This window comes from Arachis stenosperma, unplaced genomic scaffold (genome assembly GCF_014773155.1).
Source record: "Arachis stenosperma cultivar V10309 unplaced genomic scaffold, arast.V10309.gnm1.PFL2 arast.V10309.gnm1.Scaffold_100071, whole genome shotgun sequence".
NCBI classification, from domain to species: Eukaryota; Viridiplantae; Streptophyta; class Magnoliopsida; order Fabales; family Fabaceae; genus Arachis; species Arachis stenosperma.
In genome coordinates, this window is record NW_026651381.1 from 116,501 (window position 1) to 122,500 (window position 6,000).

Consider the following 6,000-nt stretch of genomic DNA (forward strand, 5'->3'; position numbering starts at 1 on the left):
TACGTGTTCAGAGACGAGGTAAAAGGAACTTGTAACATGAACATCCAGCTCTGTCTACTAAATAAGACTATTCCAATCCAAAGAGAGGAGGCAAAGTCGCCAATTCCGGTTCTTCAAGCCGAGCGCCGACACCAAGCCAGTTGATGAATTGACTTCTCTATGCGGGACATGGAGTGTGGAGTAAAGCCCCCCTTTTCCTTTCTGGAAATACAGAATTATCTCCTCGCTGGTTTATGCCCCGAGATGTGCCATACCTTTTCCGATCACAGGTATTGTCGAACCGTGTCTTTCAAAACCACCGCGTTGCTGGATTTCATAAACCTCTTCTTTTTTTATGCCTACGTTATAGTGGGATTTGCCCCATCCAAATAAATAAGTGGAAGCGGTTATGAAAATGTAACGAGGAAGGCCGCCTTGCAGTTGGTTCGTTCCAACCAAGTCTGATCCGCTTGCTAGTTTCCTGATCCCGGGAGAGGCAGGGGGAGGTCTTTGTCATGATCCCATAAATGTACTACAGGCTCCCCGCTATGGTATGGTTCCATCGAATATCGAATAAGGTAACTTAAAATCCTCTGCGGTCTATGGTCTTTCCGTTTATGTCCAGTTGCTGACATCATGAACGAAGTTGGGCATCATCGCAGCTCCCACACGAAGAAGGAAGCCAGAGGATAGAGGCGTTTCAATCTCAATGGTATGTGAGGCCGGGTTTGCTGTTTCTGTTATGGGCTTTATTTTCAGTTTGGCCTAACGAATAACGCTTATTGGTAAAGGTTCCCATTTTTAGTTATTTAGGTGTTAATTCAATAACGAATATCATAAGAGAGGAGGTCTAATCAGTTATTCATTGAGTCGACATAGTTAGCTTATTATGATTAAGATTCTGCTTTTCACTTTGTGAAGATTCTGTTGGTGTTCAGTCTACCGCCCCCTCTTAAGGGGCTTAGTACAAGATCTCAAATCAGGTTCCCCCTCTTTCGTCAATTAGTTGATCGAGAAACCTCTGCCCAATAGAGCAACGCCAAGAGTGGATCAGGCCATATGCTTGAGTGGTTTAGCCCGCGAAGCCGGTCACCGGTAGGCCTAAGATCCTCTTTTTGACAGAAGAGCCGAAAACCTGATTAAGCTGTGCCGAAATGATCTTGCCGTGCTGCTATTACCCTAAACAAAGTAGAGTCAATGTGAAAGAAAGGTACCTATCGAGCTCTAAGATAAAGTTAGTAGAGTGGTCTGCTCCTCTAACTCGAAATGAAAATATCGTAGGAGAAGAAAAGAAAGTGGATCTAGTGCAGAACCTCAACCAACCGGTGGATCCGCCTTTCTTCGCGCTGACTCTGCGTCAAGTGAGATGTGTGATAGCTGGCATGTTTACCAGCAGCTAATTGTGCTATGAAAGGATTTGGGTCTCTAACGTAGAAAACGATCGATCAAGTCAATGCTTCGGTTTCGGTAGGACTAGCATACCCCAGTCGCTAGCTTTAGTAAACTATTTAACCTCCCGATCTGGTTAGCAGAGCGCACCAGAAGTCAATAAAGAAGGACTCGAGATCCCGAAAGAAGAGCGGCATGCTCGCATAAATGCTATTATGTAGTCAGTCTCGAATCTCTCCCTTATGTGATTACTTCGTCGATCAATCTCAAACTGGTGGAATTATTATAGTCAAAGGAAAAGAGGGAAATTCTCCAGTTTCTACTACTGTAGGGCCGACATCCTACTTCCTGGTCTACTGGCCACATTAGATACATCATTATCCCGCTGCATGAACCAACGTCTACCAATGGAAAGGCCAAGAAGAAGGGCCCATTATGGCAGATCCTGAGCGAAGGCTTTGAGAGATACATGCTTGTGTTTACTGCAGGAAGGGAGTTGGGAAGCGTTTATACGCTGATCCGGAGGCGAGGCATGCTACCGAACACAAAGGTTAAATTAAAGGAAAGAAAGACAATAAAGCCAGTAGTTGTGCCGATCTTGTTCGCCTGAGCGAATTTGTTAATTCAAGGAGATCCGGTGGTATTCAACCCCAGGCCAACGGCCAATTCTAGTCCCTTAACAACCACATCCGGATTCGTTGAGACATCAAATCAGTCCGAAGACACTAAAGGAAGATGTGGAAAGGGCTCATTATTACTTATTCTATTTTCTCCAGAAAGAGGAAGAAGAGTGTACAACAGATACATTCATCCCATCCAACAAAGACTTTTTCTACAATTATCAAGAGCTAGACCTATTCTCCAGCAATAGATTACGAGGGCTAGACCTATTGATCATAACGGTCCGCTACCCCCCTCAATTGATCCTTTCAGGCAAGGCTCTAAGCGAATCAACTCATTTGTGAACGAGTTTAAGGCTTTGACCGATCAATTCTATGTCCAAAGGAATGAAATCTGAGGCTGAAAGCTTCCGGTGAGTATGCAGGTTCTAGTATGAAAGTTACGGAAGACCTGTGTAAGGGCATGCGGAGTTGGAACCTCACTGGCTTGGCTTAAGAATGCCAACTCACTTTGATAGCCGAGAGAAGCCATCTCTATGGACGAGAGTTTCGGATGCGCTAAGTGACAATGGCTAGATCTTCGTTGCAGTCTTGAAGCTAGCGTTTTACTTCCATTACTGGACGGAATTCGCTAGCGACGATGCAAACCTTATCCCTTTCTTCCCTCAACGATTGGTAGCATTTCATTCCTCCCTGAAGTTCCAATAAAGAAAGAGTCTACAATGAAGGTCAGCTGGCAGGTGTGACCACTTCCCGTGCTCGCCCAATATAGTCTAGTAGAGTAGAGCTCAGACGCTTCCCATTGTCCGTCTGGTTGATGAAATAGGGGTTCCCGGTGAAAAAGAGGAGAGAAGGTGAGAACTCTCAATCGAAGGCGTACAATCATGCTTCCCTTCACTTTGCTTGTTTCATACAGGACTCTTCTTTCTTTAAGGAACGGAACCCTCTTGAATCAATTGACTAGCCGAGATAGATGAGTTTCATAAAAGATGATTCTTTCGTATATTTCGTATAAAAGGTATCCTACCGATCGGAAGTCTTCGTTGGGACCCTTTCAACCATCTTCCTTTTTCAAGAAAGCTAGTATCCTATTTCTTTAATAAGAAAGAGCGCTAGCGAGCTTCTATTCTCTCCGTAAAGTCACCGCCGTACTAGTTATCTGAACCCGAACAACTGGTCTTAAAGAAAACGAATGAAGTACCGAACGAGTGGAATAAACGAACGGAATACTTGAAGTGAGTCTAACGAGTAAGACAACGCCGGAAACCTAACTAGGAATCAAACTAGTCTTCTCCCTTATTTCTTTTATGAACTCACTGACTCCTTTTTCCTTCTCCCCCACTTCGTTCCTTTCCAGTGAGTCAAGCGAGTCTGTTTCGTTCCTCTTTCTTCAAAGAGTGGCTAATTCCCTTCTTCCGCTTTGGTTGGTTTATCCTATCCCTTTAGTACATCTCGGGCGATGAGAGAACCTTCCATACTTGTTTCTTAAGTAAGGACAGATATTCAGTAACAACTTCTTACCAGACAAAGGACTTGGGTTCGATCGGACTATTTGGTTAGTTTGAGGATTCTCACTTCCCTTCTTCGAGCATAGCATGAAGCTACCGAAGGAGTGAAACGACTCTTTTCACTCGACTAATCATCCGTCAGACATCAAGAACAAGGTACGTAAGTCACTGTCCTGTTAAGGAGTGAAACCCAGGTACGTGTAGTCACTCATAGCTGGCTATATGAGTGAGTACTCCCACTCTTTATTGACTAGAAAGGCTATCGAATCAGAGAAAGAAGTAGTAGTTCTTACTAGACTTACACTATGACGGCTAAGAAAGTCGCGTTTCACGAGTCATACGTAATTAGCCAAGAACGGGCGTTATAAAAGAAAGCCAATTATCAGCCTTAGAATCAAAGAAATTTGGTAATTTACCATATCCAGGATAGACCGAATGAGTTGAACGTAGTGAAACGAAAAGCTCTCAGCTATATGAGTAAATGAGTAAGTACGTACCTACATTGACTACGTGAAAGCAATAAGACTCTGAATCGCTCGTATCCCATACCCATGGGCTACTTCACTGGTACAGTAGATAGTTAAGAAAGAGAGCTTAAGGTGCTAACATCTAATCTCTTCTATGTAAGGTAAAGGCGTTAGCTCCCCTCGCTTCGCTCGACTTGCTTCGTTTCTTTAGCAGCTACGGAAGAGCTCGCTCGAACAAGCAAGGGCTTCACTATTTGTGAGTTTTCCGTTCCGCATCAGCAGCCTATAGCAGGAGCAGCAGGTGTGGAAGGTCTTACTTTGGAAGCCGCTAACGCTAATACAGCTAGCGCTCAATCAGTTTGATTAGTAGCGACGCGAAGTAAGAATACAAAATCCGCTGCTTTAAAGAGGAGGACTGATGCTGTCAGCTCAGATAGAATTGGAAATGATTAATCTGGTTTCGTGGCTTCCTTTGTCCCATGGGAAAGACGCTAAGGCTTCCACCCTTGCCTTCTTGCTGGAGTTTTCTTGCTAGGAAGAGAGAAAGTTAGACAAGAATTATCATAGATAAGATAGATTCGTTCTGCCCTTTGCTTTTCTAGTAAAGTGAGGTAAGCTTAGCCTTGTGTGACCTGAAGTCGGCGACAGCCGGGATACCAGAGGGCATAAATTCCAATCTGACTTCAGAAGCAAAAGTCAAAAGTCTTTCTCCAATCAAAAGGATATAGAAAGTGATCCGTTGATCAAGATATAAAAGCGGAAGCAAGAAGTGGTATCGTATATAAGAAAAGGAAGCATTTAGGAGTGATCTATTCAATAATATCATAAGAAAAGAATTAGCAAGTAAAGTAGTACGCCCGGTAGGTTCTACCACTTCAGAGCCAAAAGATCATTAGTGAAAGAAGGACCAAGGAGGAGTAGGAGCGTAAGCCACTCGACAGGAGAGGAGCGAAGACAGACAGAATCGAAAAAATTAGTTCATGCCACGACGATCTATATGGAAGGGCTGTTTTGTTGATGCATTCCTCTTGATAATGAAAAAGAAGAGAGATCTTCTTTTGAACAGGCAAATTGGGTCACGTAGATCTTCTATTTCGCCGGAATTCGTTGATTGCTCCGTACGAATTGACAATGGAAAAACTCCTGTTCGTTGTAAGATTACTGAAGGAAAGGTTGGTCAACAATTTGAAGAGTTTGCTTCTACACGGAAACGAAGACTTTCGAGAACAAATATTAAACCGGGAAGAAAAAAGGGAATAAAGAAAGTCTAAGCGCATATGGCACGAAAAGGAAATCCGATTTCGGTAAGACGTGATCTTAAGAAATCAAATAGAAAAGCAATGAACAAATCCCTCCGTTTATCTTTCCTACTCCTTTTTCATTGCAAATCTATTTGATTTGTGTGAAACTGGGAATTCGAGATCTTTTTGGGAGTTTCTACAAAGGCTTGGATCCCATTTAGGAGGGCGGTGTTTCTCCATTTTTTTATTAAGGTTGGGTCTCCCCGGGAGTATGGCCTTAACTCTCGTTCTTGCGCTTCAATCACTTTTTATGGAATCCCCCATGTTCATGCAGCCCTCAGTATCGGATTCTGGTGCAGGTTCTTCTACCTCATTTCCCAAGATGGAGTGGGAATTAGCTCTAGATCTTCCTGATAATGAAATTGCACCAGAATCTCTACGAAACCATATGAAGGAAGGATTACGGTATCTGGTGAATATCGGACGGCGAAAAGTGCTGTCTGAGAAACAATTCGAAGACTTTATCGAGCCCTTAGCTTTAGAAAGGGCATCGATAGGGTTTTCAAAAGCTCTACTTGAAAGAATCAAATCCCTGCAAATTGAGCACTACAATAAGGGGGATCATGTTCTTTTTTCTTTAAAGAAAGATAAAGAGAAACTTTACTCCATCGTCTGGGAGTATGCTCCTTAGAACCACTTCTTCTTCTTCCACGAAGATTCAGAAAAAACCGAGCTTGGATGGAACTGAACAAGATTTGGCGAACGAATACAAAGGTAAAAGGCTTTATTATTAAGA